Source organism: Colius striatus, chromosome 1 (genome assembly GCF_028858725.1).
Source record: "Colius striatus isolate bColStr4 chromosome 1, bColStr4.1.hap1, whole genome shotgun sequence".
Lineage (NCBI taxonomy): Eukaryota > Metazoa > Chordata > Aves > Coliiformes > Coliidae > Colius > Colius striatus.
Genome location: NC_084759.1, coordinates 195,801,895 through 195,819,500, shown reverse-complemented (window position 1 = coordinate 195,819,500; position 17,606 = coordinate 195,801,895). Strand labels below are relative to the sequence as shown.

The 17,606-nt window shown below is 42.1% G+C and overlaps 1 long non-coding RNA gene across 1 annotated transcript; it reads right to left on the bottom strand.

Moving 5' to 3' along the window:
- Nucleotides 1-6,518, bottom strand: LOC133629055 (uncharacterized). The gene is made up of 2 exons (XR_009820952.1): nt 5,829-6,518; nt 1-2,244 (listed from the first exon to the last, which is right to left on the bottom strand). It is a non-coding gene; the product is annotated as an uncharacterized LOC133629055 (long non-coding RNA).
- Nucleotides 6,519-17,606: the final 11,088 nt, after the last annotated feature.

Below are 17,606 nucleotides of genomic sequence, written 5' to 3'. Positions count from 1 at the left end.
TTTAAGCCAATTAAAACCAATTTATTAACACAGAAAAGAAAAAGCAAAGCACAGCGCTGGGCGACAGGGGGAGTCACCGCTCCACCAACTGCGCAACGAGAGTCGTTCTGTTCCTCCTTTTATACTCTCCTCCACGTCACCCCTCTAGCGTCCTTCCGCGCATGTCCACCCAGTTGCTAGGGGTCGTTTTCTGCCTCCGGCTGATCGTTGATGAAGGCCCCAGTAGTCTTCCTTGGTGTCCTTTGCTTAAGTCTGAAACTCGGAACAACTTGTAGTTGATTAGTTCAGTAATGTTTATCTTTTGCGGTTTCTCAACTTCGTAAACTATCACAAGGTTGCTAGCCCTTGGTTAACTATTTACAATATATTCTTTCCTGTTTCTAGTGAACAAAAAGTCATGTTCCCATCACAATCCCCCCTTTTTCTATTTCACTCTTTTTGTTCACTGAACCTGGTGAGCTCCTTTCTGCTGAGCTCCAAGTAGTCCTCTGCGTTTTCACTGTTTAGTGGTTCATATCTTGCTCTAACTAGCATAAGGTGAGCAGCCTCCAATCTTCCCTTCACTATGTTTATCAATTTGTTAAATATACAAGGCCCAAAGGTTAATATCAAGATAAATAATATTAGAGGTCCTGCTATAGTGGACAAAAGCGTTGTGAGCCAAGGAGAGTGGTTGAACCATGATTCATACCAACCCTGTTGTGCTTCCCTTTCCTTTTTACGTTTTTCCAATTGCTTCCTGAGCTCAGCCATGGTATCTATCACTATTCCAGTGTGATCTGCATATGTGCAACATTCCTCTCGTAAGGCTACACACAACCCTCCTTGTTGTAAAAACAATAAATCTAAACCCCTCCTATTCTGGAGCACTACTTCTGATAAGGACCTTACTGATTTGACTAGCCCATCTATCGCCTTTTCGATTCTACTCGAATCTTCATCTACTGAGGCTCTTAAGTTTATCATACCTTTTTGTTGGTTTATTAAGGCAGCTGCTCCTGTTCCTATTCCCAATATTCACAAAAAAAATTCCCCAGGGTAGTTGCAATATGCCTTCCCTGGATTTGATGCTGGGCACATATAGAACCCTACCTTATTCTTACAGGGCTGAGTCTGGATAATGTCACACAGCTGACATCTAAAAGAGGGGGCCCCCGAAGTTGTAGTTTTTGCAATGACCCGTTGATCTTCCCATCTGATAAGTGACCATTTAAAGGGTTCATGGCTTGGTACATTGTCTCCTAGTGCTGTCCTGATCAATGACCATATCATCCACATCCACATTAAAGTTAAGTAAAATCCACTGCCAGTGTGGGTATGGTTAATTAGTCTGCCCAATTTTCCCATCCTTCTAACCCGAATCCTCTCGCCCCTTTGGTCATTGCCTGTAAGCTCCATGGGGTTCCGTCCTTTCACCAAGTATCCCTCTGCCTCGCTCGTCAACTAGTTTGCTGCTAGTTACGAGGGTTATTATCTTCTTGGCAGCAAGGATCCTTTTGGGGATGGAACTTACATTCCTCTCGCTCTTTGAGAGAGTTCACAGGGAGTTGCACCTGCAGCTGTTGGTTCGCCCACGGCTTGACCCTCGCGGGGGCCGAGAGGCTGGTTAGAACAGTATTGCCAAATTCAAATAAGAGGCCCCAATCCCGGCTTTGAGGCCTCGGATTGAGGTTATGCCCAAACTATCCCTCCCAGTACGGTTGGTAAGTATGGGCCCTCCCTTTTTCTGACAGTGGATTTATCACAACTTCTTACAAGTTTTAACTTGTACCAATTTTATAACAAAAGTTCAGCAAGCTAAATAATTAACAAAAATGCAAAAGTTAGCTGTTAAAAATTCAAGCTCGGTAAATAGGGACACAAAGTCAATGATAGCTTTCGCTGGATTCTTTCCTGGTTTGCTGGTGACAGTCTTTCCCACTACTTAAGGGGCAGGGATTTATAATCGTACCGTCTTTCCTTCCTCCAAGTCTATGAGCTTTGTCCGGACGTCCCTGGTGTAACCTTAGTTAATACCAGCTTTAGGTCGTCTGTTGGTGTCTTTACTTTCCACTGAGGAGCCGGACACTCTGGGAAGTTGGAAGGGTCTACTGGCCCCTTTATTCGGCTTGCATGAGTCCACCCTTTCTCGGCTGTTCTTATGGCGGTGTCTGTGGTGAGCAGTGTTAAATAGGGCCCTTCCCACTTCGGTACTAGTGGGTTTTCCTTCCAACTTCTGACTAACACCCAATCTCCGGGCTGCACCTGATGTAATACAAGATCCAAAGGAGGTCTTTGGGTCCACATTCCTTTTTCCCATAAACTTCTCCTATACTTTGCCAAAATAATTAAATAACGATTCAAATTTTCGTCATTAATATTGGGGTTTGTTTGTACCTTTTCTAAATTATAAGGCATTCCATATAACATCTCAAAGGGAGATAACCCCGTATCTGCTCGTGGTTGTGTTCTAATGTTCAATAGGGCCAGTGGTATACATTTTACCCATGATAATTTAGTTTCTCCTCGTTCTTCCCATAATTTTCGTAACCTGATTGACGTTTTCCTTCTACCACCCGGGAGGATATCAAACAATTATGTGTCAAAGGTGTTTCTTCTACATTCCCAAACAAAAAGGTAGCTGGATTTTGCTTCGACTAATAACGCGCACCCAGCTAACATTTGCAGACACGCAGGCCATCCTCTGCTTACGGGGTCCAAAAGTTTCGATAGATACGCTACAGGTTTCCTCTTATCTGCCCATTCTTGGGCTAGTACTCCAAAAACTATTCCTTCCTCTATATTAACAAATAAGTAAAAAGGTCTTTTTAAATCAGGGAGGCTTAAAACTGGGGCATGCATCAGACTCTCCGTTAGTTCCCTCAGTTTTTCTGTGTCCTCCTGAGTCCATTTCATCCACCCATCCTGAGTCAGCTTTTGGTATAAGAACCTGGCCTTACTACTATAATTCTCAATCCATTGTCTACAATATCCTGTTAAACCCAAAATTTGTCTAATTTGTCTCTTGTTTTTAGGTATTGGCAATGATAGAATAGCCTGCACTCTTTCTGGGTCTATTCTTTTCTCACCTCGTTTTAAATAGTGCCCTAAATATTTTACTTCTTCTTCCACAAACTGTAGTTTGGCTCTTGAAACCTTTAATCCTTTAAGTCCCAAAAAATTTAAAAGTTTTATACTTTCTTTTCTTACTGCTTCTTCATCTTTTCCTGCTATTAATAAGTCATCTACATATTGTATCAAGGTTATCCCAGGTTCAGTTTGGTAATCCTCCAATATTTGTTCCAAAGCCTGCCCAAATAAATTAGGGGATTCTGTAAAACCTTGGGGTAACACCGTCCATCTAAGTTGTTGTTTCCTCCCTGTCTCTGGGTCTTCCCATTCAAAGGCAAAGTAATCTCTACTCACTTCATCTAAAGGACAAGCCCAAAAGGCATCCTTTAAGTCGATTACACTGTACCAGTGATTGTCCGGGCTCAGTTTACTCAATAACGTATAGGGATTAGCCACTACTGGGAACCTGGCTATTGTTCTCTTGTTTATTTCTCTTAAGTCATGTACTAAACGATAAGACCCGTTTGGTTTCTTTACCGGTAAAATTGGAGTATTATAAGGGGACATACAGGGTTCCAGTAGTCCCTGTTTGATTAGCCGGTCGATTTCTGGTTTCAGCCCTTTTCTCCCTTCCAAAGACATTGGGTATTGTTTTATTCTTACTGGCATCTCTGGATTTCTAATAGTGACCTTGAAGGGAGTAATTTCTAATCTTCCAGCGTTGTCAGGATTATACCATACTTCAGGGTTGATCCTTTCCTCATCTTCCAATCTCAAGGGGCACAACTTAATTTGGATTTCCTGTTCCACCACTGTGATTTGAATACCTAATTCTACAATCATATCCCTTCCTAATAGGTTATAATCTGATTCGGGTACTAATAAAAAGTCCCCAATGCCCATTTTGGAGTCTGATTCTACCATTACCTCTTTTATTATCTTAACTTCAAAAGGTTCTCCTTTTGCTCCCACTACTGTGGCAGTTTCTCTAGATAATTTACACCCTTTAGGTAATGACTGGAGTGTAGACCTTTCAGCTCCAGTGTCAACCAGGAAAGTAATATCCTGGCCCTGGGGACCCACCTTCAATTTTATCAAGGGCTCTCTTCGATGTTTCTGGGTCCCCAAAAGGTAGAGCCCCTGACCCCCCTAATCCTCCTTAAACTCCTTCTCATCCCTGATCCGCATCCGACATTCCTTCTTAAAGTGTCCCTTTTTCCCGCAATAAAAACACATCTTCAAGTTTTGTTTATCTTGTCCATTCCACCTGGATTCCCTTTTGTCTTGCTTGGGTTTCCTATCCATCTCCCGGCTTTCACGCATTGCAGCCACCATTATTCGGGCTTGTTTCTTATCTCGCTCTTCCTCCCTTCTCACATATACCTTTTGGGCCTCTCTTAGCAATTCATCTAGCTCCCTATCTTGTCAATCCTCTAATTTTTGTATTTTCTTTCTAATGTCTTCCCAGGATTTGGAAACAAAGTGTACTTTCAGTACTGCCTGTCCCATTTGTCCATCCGGATCCATTCCTGAATACAACTGAAAGTTCTTTCTTAGTCTCTCCAGCCATTCAGTGGGGGTCTCATCTTTTTTTTGTCTTTCGTTAAAAGCTTTGTTAATATTCTGTCCCCTTGGAACAGACTCCCTGATCCCTTGCACAATTATTGTTCTGAGATCTTGCATATGCACTCTATGGGCCGGATTCTGATGGTCCCAATTAGGGTTTTGTAACGGCCATTTTGTATCTGCTGCCGGCCCTTGCGCGTGCTGCGTATCCCAGATGTGCATTCCTTCCCTTCTGATCATATTTTTCTCTTCTGCTGTAAATAAGATGTTCAATATAGATTGCAGTTCTTCCCAAGTGTACATGCTGGGTCCCAAAAATTGATCTACCCGCTCGGCTACTCCAAGTGGATCTTCCAAAAGGGATCCCATTTCTTTCTTAAAATCCCTAACATCCCCCGAACTTAGAGGCACCGATATAAACCCTATGCCAGGTTGGGGTCCCCCCATAGGCATCTCTCTTAAGGGATATAAACCCTTCCTGGTCCGGCTTCGGGTTACCGGTCCTGTATATTCGGGTTCGTCTGAATCTGAATCTGTCCCTGCTGGTGCGCTCGGAGGAGCCACTGCTGCCTGTACTTGGGGTGGGGGTACATAGGGTGGAGGTGCCACTAAAGCGTAGCTTAAACAGAAATACCTCCGGTCTCTCCACCCACACCCTAGCGTAATGACTCTCTTCTTGGGTACAGGGGGGTATTTTGCTATTCACCCAAATATTTAAGGCTTGTCTTACCCAAAGTTCTGAGGAACCAAATATAGGCCAAAACACCCTTTTAGAAATTTCCTTCCCTCCCCATACTTCAACGCAATATTGAATCATTTTGGCCTTATCCTTGTCCTGCGTGCCTGGAAAATGTCGCCAGTTTTCTAACACAAACCCTAAAGGGCTTTCCCTAGGTACTGGAGGGAGTTTTACCTCGGCAGGGGGCTTACTCTTCCCCTGTCCCATTCTTCCGGAGTGCTTTCTTTCCGCGCTCCGGGATCCCACAGGGGCTTGCCCTTCCCCTGTCTTATTCTTCCGGAGTGCCTTCTTTCACACAATTCCTTTCGCTTCCCCTGGTTCGTGGCCCAAGCCCTCGCGGGTCTGTGGGAACCGCACTACTGAGGGTCCGCACTCACTTGGAGAGTCTGGCTGCCAGCTCTCCTCTCATGCACATCACACAGTCGCACTCCGGGATCCCAACCCCCGCCCGGACGGATCCCGTATTACTCACGCGCCCTGGACCGTCGTCCCGCGTCTTCGTCCGGACTTTGTGCACAAAACTTTTAAGGGGGTTCCCCGGGCCCTTAATTCTTCCGGAGTGCCTTAATTGCACTCCGGGATCCCCTTTGCTTTCTCTTTTCTTTTTTTTTTGGGGTTCGTCGGTCGGGGTCGAGGGTGGATTTCAAGCACCGGGGCCACCAAATTGGTGGGGCGCCCCCCCTAGTGACTGAGAATCCTCCCCTACGGCCTCCGATCCGAGTCACGGCACCAAGCTGTTATAAATGAGCACAATGGGCCATTTAAGCCAATTAAAACCAATTTATTAACACAGAAAAGAAAAAGCAAAGCACAGCGCTGGGCGACAGGGGGAGTCACCGCTCCACCAACTGCGCAACGAGAGTCGTTCTGTTCCTCCTTTTATACTCTCCTCCACGTCACCCCTCTAGCGTCCTTCCGCGCATGTCCACCCAGTTGCTAGGGGTCGTTTTCTGCCTCCGGCTGATCGTTGATGAAGGCCCCAGTAGTCTTCCTTGGTGTCCTTTGCTTAAGTCTGAAACTCGGAACAACTTGTAGTTGATTAGTTCAGTAATGTTTATCTTTTGCGGTTTCTCAACTTCGTAAACTATCACAAGGTTGCTAGCCCTTGGTTAACTATTTACAATATATTCTTTCCTGTTTCTAGTGAACAAAAAGTCATGTTCCCATCACAGAATGCTAAATCATAGAACCATAGAATGGTAGAGGTTGGAAGGGATCTTTAGAGATCATGTAGTCTAACCCCCTTAAATCAAATAACATCCACCTAATGACAGAAAACAGCAAAATATCATGGAATTGACATGTGCAATCCAAACAAGTAAAAAAAGACACACACTGAGTAGTTGAAAAAATATTACAAAGAACACATTTATGATGCAATGGGACATGAGGTAACTGTAAAGATTATTGCAAGAATATTTTCAGAACAAAAAAAAAAAGCTAACATATGTTTTTTAGTCAAAGTTTGTATATCAAATTCTGACAGACGTGAGGCCAAGAGAGAGAAGTCAGGAAAGCTGCAGCCCATTCTAGGGAAGCATCTGCTTTCATCTGGAATTGACTGAGAGCTGTCATGACTGAAAAAGTGTTAGCCAAGAAAAAACTTGCACTTGGCATCTTCTTAAAGGCTCAGGCAGTTCTCTCTCTCTTTTTCCCTCTCTCTGAATAGTTTATTAGGAAGTGGATCTTTCCTGCTCAAGTTGCAGCATCCATAGGTCAGAATTTTTTAGCCTGTGTAGTAATGGAATTTTCTCGTTAGCCTCACGGTTTAGCTTTTGTCTCCTCAGGAATTTCTCATGAATAGGAGAGATTCTGTATTGCTAACACTGAGTTTTCCTTTCCCAGGTTCATTACGTTTGCTTTCTTCCTCTGAGGAAAGTGATTTGCAATGAAACGTTCTGCACTTTGGCAGTTTTGTTTGCTGAGAGGGAAAACACACACTGTAATGAGGGCAGATCATGCCTTCAGTTTATCCCAGACAAGCCTGCAGCCTTCAGCAGGCTGCATCAGATCTCCATTTCCTGTTTCCAAAGCACTATCTGAATATTTGTCAGGTCAGCCTTTGTGTTGTCTGAGGAGGGCTCCAGGTCAGCAGCACCAGCTGATCACCAACAAAAAGAAGAGTGTTATTAGAGAGAAAGCAGAGTATTAGGGTAGTGTTTCCCCCCCATACCTTGTGACAAGCAATCCAAAGCCTTTTGAATCTTCTGGAAAGGAAACGGTTTGGGGTTTTTTTTGCCATTTTCCAAATTTCCTAGGGCAAGATGACCTGGATAATTTTGCTGAAGGTGACTGTATCTTGGCACTGATTATACAGAGAGTCTCCAGAAACTACTACTAGGAGTGAGGTGAAGATGTTAGGCCAGCTCTGTCTGGAAAAGAAATGGCTAATGAGAACTTGGCCCACAACATGAAGTGCTGTCACTGGACATAAGTCAGAACAAAGTGGTGTGCCAAATGTACACGTGTGCATACATATAAGCATCTTTATATGAAAATGTGAAAAGTTTATGGGTTGCTTTTGATATATTCCATTTTACAGAGCCCTCCCAGGGGTAAAAAATCCCAACCCCCTCCCTCCATATGCAATAGATATTTTCTCTCAAACAGTTCTAACTGTAACATACCATTTTCTGCAACTACAAAATCACAGCACAATTAGGATGCTGCTAGCCCAGCATGAACAATGTGAAGCTTTAAACTCATAATGATTTTAAGGTTTTTCTTAGCTGTATCAAAGTGTTTCTTGTGCTTCTAGTAACCTATAATAAAGACTCAAACTTTATCCCCCAAAATTGTGGGGCACGCCTTTAAAAAGCCCTCACTTGCTGTAGAACTTTCTATTTAAGGCTCTGCTCTTCAGTGTTTGCAAAGAACAGTGCAGATTCATGTTTATCCTTCAGCTCCCTGAAGACTGGCATTTCATATGAGCTTGGGCTGTTAAGAGAGGTATTGTTTATGAGTTTGGCTGGCTGACATTATAAACACAGGCCTGTCTTTATGTGTATGGGATCCTCATGTAAAGACTGGGGAGAATGTAGGGTTCTCCTTCACAGAGCAGTTGCAGGCCAGAGTGTTCCAGGAGGTGGGTCAGGGGAAGTGGGACCTGATGGCTGAGAGAGTATGGAGGAGTAAGGGTGGTCTTAATTCTTGGAAACAAATAGTTTTTTGAGACATCAAGGTGACACAGCTTTCCCTCCTTCCTCCAATTCCAGGCCCTTCAAAGTTTTTCTGTCATTACATTGGCCGCCCACAGAAGCATTCACCATGATACAGACCTAAGTGGCTGAACAGACATAATCTGATAAGTTCGGCCTCTTTTAGCTACAAAGAAACAGCCCACAGCACAGCAGCACTGGGGAACTGTACAGGTGGTGATTGAAGGAATAGCTCACTTCAAAAGAAAAGACAAAAAGCTAGGAAAGACATTTCTCCTTCCTCCCCAGTCCTTCTGGGTGCACACAGATGCTGTAAGAGGCAGTGGAAACACCACAATGCCTCAGGGCTGGTGTTACACACCATCTCTTGCAAACCCCATCAGAAAAGGGGTGCTGGGACTATGAATTGAGCCTCTGGAGGATACAGCAGGCATCTGATGTTGGCCACTGATCCTGAGGGAGGCTCTGGGTTGCAGAACAGTCCTGTAGCTGATCTTTACAGTCTGGTGCAGGAGAAGGCTTCCCATAGAATGGCTCTTCCAGCTCAGCCTCCAGCTGCTAGTTTGAAATGACTTATTTGTTGTGTATTCTGATCAGGGTTATATAAAACAACAGTTGTAGACAATTCATCGGGTCTAGCACTGGGATAAAGTCAGTCATGCTGGGAAATACTTCAAAACCCATCCTAAACTGTTGATAAAATAAGGGAGTGCAGTGTGTCCTTCGCACACTTGCCATGTCTCAGTGAAGCACAGTAGTTTTTACCTTTGATGCTTCAAAGAACAGGAGATACTATATCCTCAATGGGTGGTTTCCTTTGGTGGTTGCTTTTTAGCCTGCAATGCAGGACTCACTGAGACAAGATTTTGTTTGACTTCAGGAATGATGAGAGCAATGTCTTGGATAACCTCAGTTCATAGAATGGTATCATAGAATGGTAGGGGTTGGAAGGGACCTTTAAAGATCATCTAGTCCAACCCCCGAGGTTTCAGGCAGTTGGGGTGATCCCTTGGCACAGAGCACAGTGCCTGTCCTTAGGCTATAATACTCATCAGTGCTGAATCTGATCCTTTAAATCCAGCTAGAACTGACAATTCACAAGTGGTTTTATAGGAAGTACAGCACTTTCCATCTTCCCTGACAGTTGCTTCCAAAAAGATTTGGTGTTATGTATGTGAGTCCAGATGAACATGAATTACAGCAGTGCATCAACAGCACTAGTCTGTAGCTCTGTGAAGCCGAGAGAAAAGTATTTTTACAGCAAAAGACTAGTATATCATTTGTCTAAAGGCAAGATGAAGGAATTATGTGCTTTCACTGGATCCTGGGGGGTTTAAGATGCAGTGGGACGGGTTGTAAAAGTGGGCACTCATCCTTCCTGCTCATGGAAGGATGGTGATTGACCCTCCTCCTGAAAAATAGTTTCCCTGAAGCTACTTAGAATTCCCTTAACGTCAACCTCAGATATGAAGAAGCAGTGAAAGTCCGGGTTAGTACATGTTCTAGTAACCATAAACTCTGGTACAAATCCCAGCAGTTCTGGAGGCACTACAGAAAACACTAAGGTTATGGAAGCTGGCTCTAAATGATAGACAGGCAGTCTGAGCTGGAAGCGCTTTTGACTGATACCAGTAATCAGTGCTGTTCCTGTCAGTGATTATACCCAATGCTTCCATTACCAAAGGCAGCATCTATCAAATATATTTTTCAATTCCTGATTTAGACTGTTGCAGCTGGAAACATTTTAAGCAGCCAATGTGTTTCCCTCTACAGATGAGCTGTGAGAATGGAAGCTGCATTTCAAAAGAATTTCAGGATTTGTATCTTTAACTTGATTCTGATAGGAATCAGTGTTCCAGATTTCCCCTGTAGGAGAAATCTGAAAAGCACACAAACAAAAAAGCTGGAGCTATTCTTAATGTTTACTTTGGGCAAAATTGAAATATTTTCACACTGACTTTTAAAGATATTTTACTCGGGTAGTTTAAAAAAACAAACCTGGGGGAGGAAAAAATGAAAGGCCATAGGAGCAAAACAGAAATCAAATTGTCTTGCTCTGAATCTGTCCAAATAAAATATCAAATATTACTGGAATCTTTTGGAGAAACTCTGGAGAGATCAGTCTGATTTTACAATGTGGTTTAGATCTAGTTGAAAGCATATTTATATGCAAAATCAGTCCATCAAAATTGCTCTCAGCAGTTCTACTTGGGATACAAAAGTTCATCTAATTGGCATCCACCAGGATGCTTATTTGCTCATTCAAGATGAGACACCAATTTACAAAGCAAAATAACATCCTCTGAATAGAATAGGAACTCTGACATGAGACTAAGCTTTTCAATAAGTGTTTTCAATGCAAATAAGGTTTCAAAGGACTGTTCTGAGAAAAAGAGAAAAAACAAACAACAAAACCACAGAGAAGTGAACAAGCTCCTTCCTGTCTCAGTCTTAAAGTATAATGTATGACAGTTTGAATTACTAATGAAAAGTACGAAGGTAAAATAAACATTCTTAAAGTTATAAGGACCTTTACATATTACCTCTCCGTCTCTCCCTCTATTCAGTGAAGATGCAAACAAAGCATTGCATCAAGTTCATTCATTTTGAAATGTGAATGGAAGTGACTGTGCTTCTCGGGTCAGCAGCAGAAGAGGCGCTGTCTGAGTTGAAACTTTAATTAAAGCCCTCTCGAGACAGCATAACTCACCGTGAGCATCTTTTTACGAGTTTTATATCACATAAACCACAGCTGAAACATCTGTTACACAGCTACTTGTGATTACTTTGTGGCTTGTGGTAGGCCTTTGTCTTTCTCTAGGCTATGTATGACAGAACCATATAGAAGACAGACCTAGTACTGCAAGTACTACCACCAAGTATCTTACATTTAAGTGCCCATTGCAATATAAATAAAGTAGATGACACTCTTCTAGGAGGAGTTACCCAGTTTATCAAAAGCACTTCTTGAGTTGCTACATCACCCTCAACCTTGTCGCTATACTTACAGAGCTATTCCTCATATAAATACCCTATAAATACCACACTCATCAGCTTGTGCTTATTGTCATAGAGAGACCTAACACAAAGCATAAACAGAACAGAACATGGGCTGGAGAGTGAGGTGGTGTGTCTACGATAAATCTCCATGCTCTCTTTCTTGGGACACTCTCATTTTTAGAAGACTCCAGTGTAGCTGAGATAGTCTATATTTTTCTGATGGAGGGAAAAAAAGAGGTATTTCTTCTTGCTTGGAAAGCATTCAGACACTGTCTGAATTCTGACAGGCATAATAGAAATGCCCACATAGATTAGAGCAAATGAAAGAGAGAAAAACTGCAAAGCCAGAGCTCTGCAGATAATCATAACATAATAGGAATATTAGATCACTGTTACTGTCTGCTGAACTCTTTCTCAGGGCAGAAGTTTTTAAGATGTTATCCTATCTTTCCTCAATTGCAGAATGTAATCTGAATCACTGGGACGCTGCTCTGGAGAGGCAGCCACCCATCAGACCTTGGGGATCTTGTTTATACCACAGAAACTACACTGCCTCAGGGGAATATTCTGAGCATGGTGAAAAATGTAAAGCTATAAAGCCTGAGCTGACTGCTGATGTCATTTTACAGCCAGACTGTAGAAAGAATGTGAAACCAACCTTGCATCAAAACATTTCAAGTCTATTCATGGTTATATTTTCATGCAGTTTAGTAGGGAATGTGGCTGCCATGGTGTTTTCCTTAACTGGAAGATGCTGTGTGCAGAGTCTGCTACCATTTCTCGTGAGCAGCCCTCAGGGCTCTGCTGGAGGCTCAGGGCAGATCCAAGGGACTTGCCACCCAGCTGACTGCTCATGCTGACTCCTGTCTTTCCTCTGTGCCCTTTGCAGTGCTGCCTGTGGGCTCCTGCTGCTGCAGCAGTGAAGTGCTGCCATTTTTTCTACACCCTGGTGTAAACCCCCGATGATTCCAGTGAGCTTGGATTTATTTTGGATTTACATTGAATGTGTTGATAGCAAGGTGCCCTCCTTAGCCTCTAGTAGGAAGAAGTAGTAGGAAGTTCCAACAGGTCACAAACTTTACATATTCAGGAACTTCCCCATTGCTTTTCATGAGATGACCCACATGTGCAAAAATGGATGAGTAAGCATGTGCAGTCATAGTCTCTGATGTGGTAGTAATGTAGTAGCATAGAGTTTAAGCTGCATAACTTTACATTTACAATTCAGAAAATATTTTACAGTAAATCATTTTATATCCTTTCAAAAGATTTTTATATAGTAAATTTTAAAATATATTACTTCCTAGCAACTGAATTCCTTCCAAGCTTCTGCAGTTCTCAAGGTCTGACCTCTGTCTTTCCACTTGAGTTATCAAAATTTCAGTCATCTAAAGTCCCAAAGGCCTCCATGTTTTTGTACACATCAAGGACTTTCTATAAATTATTTCCTGCTTTCCTGAAGAAATTTGAAAGCTTTTCTTGTGAGTGAAGCAACTTTTGTGTGTGTGTTTGTTTAAATCTATTTGAAACTTGAGAAAATAACAATGGAAACAGAAAAAAAGTGATCCAGCCTTGCTTTAGTTCAGTGCACTTAAATCTTCTGTTAGGCATTCATTGGTATCCTTAACACAAAAAAAGCATCATAATTCTGTCAGAATTTTGAGAAAGTATTGTTTCCAAAATAACTTGTGTATAAAGAGTGGGATATTGGCTACCAAAGGAACATGATCAGTTAGAGTTCATGTTTTCCATTGCCTCCAAACTGCCCACGCAAGCTTCTGCTCTGCCTGCTACATAAGAAAGGAGAAGCAGTTGGTCCTCAGAAGCACCCTTAAAACTAGCAAGACATTAATTGAAAATAAAAGGTGGGACATTCAAATAATGTAAAAGAAGTAAATACATACAGTGTGTTTCAGAGTTCAAAAGTCACATAACAGACACCCCTGGGGTTGAGTAGGAGCAGGTACAAAGGAAAAGTGTCATCTGTGCTCCAAATTGGTGTAATAAACATTCCTCAGCTACTAAAATTCCCCTTTAGCATGGCTCTCCACCTTCAAGTATAAGACATTGCAAGAAAGCATGTTGTGTGCTATGTTAATCCTGCTATTGAGCTCTGTAGCTCTTTTTTGAGCTTATTTCAAGGTTAAAATCATAGTATTGGAGAGAAGCTTCTCATTTTGAATGAGGCTGGTCTGACCCAGAATAGCCATTCTGTTTCCCAATGTGAAGCCTGGTACAGTCACTGGAACCAACCTTTTAGTTCAGCCCTTCTTAAAGCAAATACCTCACAGGAATCAGTGGCTCTGCTCCCCTTTCTATAGGCCAAAATTCAATGAATGAGACTGTAGTTCATCATTTTAGGTTCTAAAAAGGGCCAGGCCCACACCTTTTCTGTGCTGGTGAAACCTCTGCTGCATTATATTGGTGCTGTTCCATCATGCCATTCCTCTGCTTAGTAATATGAGACACGATGTTTCCAGACGAGGAATTGATCTAATAGTAAGTCAGAAAAGCACTAGGAACAAAATCTAATGCAAAGTGGTACCTGCCAGTTAGTTATGACTATCATACTGTGTGCATATATATACACATTAAATATTTCATATGTAAAATGTCTATAAACTAAATACTAATAACTTTATTTGAGAAGATAAAAAACGGATTTTCATGTGTAAGTATGTGTTTGTTACATAGTTTTTAAGATAAACAACAGCCTTTTGGAGTTTTTCTGCTGTGCTGTATTTCCCAGAATCCAGGACCCTTTTTTGATTCAGTTGTAGAGTACACTATAATAGATTTTTTTTTTGTATCAGAGATTTCCATTGCTTCCAAACTACAAAAATAAAACCAGCAAAAAAAAAGAGAAAAACCTAAGAAGGGCTAGTCTGGATATTCAGCTGTAGTGGTTTTGCCTGGGCCAGATTTTTTGGCAGCCAGGGGGCTACAGCGGTGGCTTCTTTAAACAAAAAGAGTTGCCATAAGCTTCCCATGTAGCTCACAGGGTTAGGGCCAGCCAATTTTAAGCTGGACCCTGCACCTGACCCTGGCCTGGCCAATTAATGACTGAGGTAATGCCTCTGTGAATAACGGATTTGAGAAGGAGAAGAAGTTGTTGCGCAGTCACAAAACTGCAGCAGCAACAGGGAGTGAGAATGTGAAAACTTCTCCACAGACACCAAGGTCAGTAGAGAAGGAGGGGGAGAAGGGTGCTTAGGCCCTGAAAGAAAAGCTCCCCTGTGATCTGTGGTGAGGACCATGGTGAAGCAGATTGTCTCGCTGCAGTCCATGGAGGCCACTGGGAAGCAGAGATCTGCTCACAGCCCATGGAGGAGCCCACGCTGGAGCAGGTGGATGCCTGAAGGAGGCTGTGACTCCATAATAAGTTCATCCTGGAGCAAGTTCCTGGCAGGACCTGGGAGTCTGTGGGGGAGGTGCCCACACCAGAACAGGTTTGCAGTCAGGACTTGTGATCCCATGAGGGATTCAGGCTGGAGCAGTTGGTACCTGAAGGTCTGTTCTCCCGGTAGATGACCCACGTTGAGGCAGGGTGTGAGGAGCTATTCCTGTGGGAAGCCCCATGCTGGAGCAGTTCATGAGGAGCTGCAGCCCATGGAAGTTGCAAACTGACTTCTCCTTGGAAAAAAAAGAAAAAAAGCTTTCTCATTTTTATGGCGAGTTTAGTTTGGAAAGTTCCATTTTAACTCTTCACAGAGTGATTAGTAGACACCAATTGAAAACAATGCCACTACTATTGCATATTAAAATGATAACACATGACCTCAATTTAAATTTAAATTTTATTTCCAAGGGCAAATTCACTTTGTAGTCTGATGCATTTGGATGTCAGACTACAAGGGCTTCTACACTTTATTTCTGATTGACGGAACTGAGGTTTTTAGTTAGTGCTTTTTTTCCCTTTGTAGATGAAAAGTAGGGGAAAATCAAGCAAAGCACACACTTCACTTGCATATCTACAATGATATGAATGATGCCACAGGAGACAGAAATCATAGTTCTAGTGACATTTCACTTAGGCTCTGCCTCTGTATTGTATTCTTCTATTGAAAAAAGACTTTCATGAATGTGGCTTACTGACGTCTTCCTACCAGATGTGGTTTTACCCACGGTATTGAACATTTTCTCCTAATCATGGGAGAGCTACCGCCATGAAATAGTTCCTGGCATGTTATTTTGACTCTTTGATATATCAATGGCAGGATCTGTGGGAGAATTTTTATCAAAGGCTCATTAATAGTCATCAATCCCTTCCAGAATTTCAAGCTGTGATATATGCGCTATTAGGAGCAAGGTAGACCAAAACAGTATGTAAAAGGTCATTTGAAGAGATTAATTCCTCTTTCAGGGAAGGAGTACAGATGGTTTATCATTCTTTATCTGTTTCAGCTAGGGGATAAGATGTCATATTGTGCTAAGTATTTCATTTTACTCTTGTCCAGATGCCAAGTGGCCCAGTAGAGATAAAAAGAATAAGATTCTTACTCTCTTCTGTTTCTATTGGAAGGAGCAGGGTTTAAACTGTTTCTTACTTCCCTTGTCCCTACAAATGCATGGGGACCTTTTATTCTTAGCAGAAGACTAAAAAAAAACCCTGCCACCAAACACTAGAGAGGGGAAAGGTCACAGTCTAAATGATTTCATTGCCTAAACAAAGTCATCTGGAGCAAAGCAAGGTGAAATCAGCAGATGTCCTGTCACATTCCCTGAGTTTGAAAGACAATCCACTTCACTACAATTCCTCATTGGAAAAGACACTATAAAGTTTTTCACTCTAGCAGGAGCTATCAGTATAGCCACAGTTGTGAGGTGACATCCTGAAGATCCTTAAGCAAAACAATGAAGATGGAAGGCAGCAGTGTAACATACATCACAGAAGTTTCATTTATTTTCCTGCTAGTGGAAAATATTGCTCTGTCCACAGATGCCTCTGCATTTCACTGCATTTCTCAGCAATATCATGCACTCTATGGACAGAGATACTGATTCTCAGTTCTCTCACAGAGTTGCTTTTCTGTGTTAAGATACAGAGATGCATCCTAAATTTCTAAAAATTAAAGAAATTACCTCTTTGGGTGAATTACAATTTCTACATTTTGTGGGTACAAAAGGCAGTGTCATCACTCAGGATAAATGCAGCAGGTAATTAGGATACACTTCCTTCTAATTTTTGCAACGTAGAAGTTAATCACTGCTCAGAGAAATCAACAGTTGTTTTAGACACTTTTAGTTTGATAACAAAAAGAAAGCACATGAATGTTTGGGAATGAATGTGAGCAAATCAGTCATCTTCATGTGGCTTTTCCTCCTGGCATATGAGGAGGGAAATGCTGTAGGATTGAATGGAAGAGGTTACAGACCAGGGCAGGTGGAGGTAGCAGATTCTGACTGAAATCTTCAACTTTATCCAGGGTAGCTAGAAACACTGTTGAAGCTGTTGAAGTAATCCTGCCCATCTACCTACCTCAAAATCTTTTTGTTTGGAGTTGAAAAGGTTTGGGTCACAGTATATGGATTATTCATACATGCTGTAGTTGTGCCTGGAAGTGAAGCAACAGCTTTCTTGAAGTGGGTTAGCATATTGCATACAGGGTGCAGGTTAGGAAGAAGTGACTGGGAAAAAAGGAGCCTGAGCTGGATGAGGAGGCGAATTACTGCATACAGACAAAGTGAACACATAGTGAGTAGCTCTTCCTTTGGAGCACCTGATTGAAGTAAAGTTGTGTTGCTTTTTTCACCTGTGTTATCAAACCAATGTATCATGAAAGCTGTACAGAAAGAGATGAAACATTGAAAAAGTTTTAATCCACTTTGATTTTTACTCAATTTATTTTCTTTCTCATTGAGAACTTGACAGTAGCACAGAGGCAAAATAGACCTTTGAAAAATATCTTTGTTTATAGGCCTGCTACATCTTAAATTCCTCTAGGTACATACAGAGCTTGGGAAGAATTTCAGATTCAGTCTTACTGAGTAGAAAGTACCCATTTAATTCAGATTTCTATCAAGCATTATGGGTGCTCCAAATGAAGCTCTTTCTCCTTTCACCCTCTTTTATTCAATATAGCCAACATTGT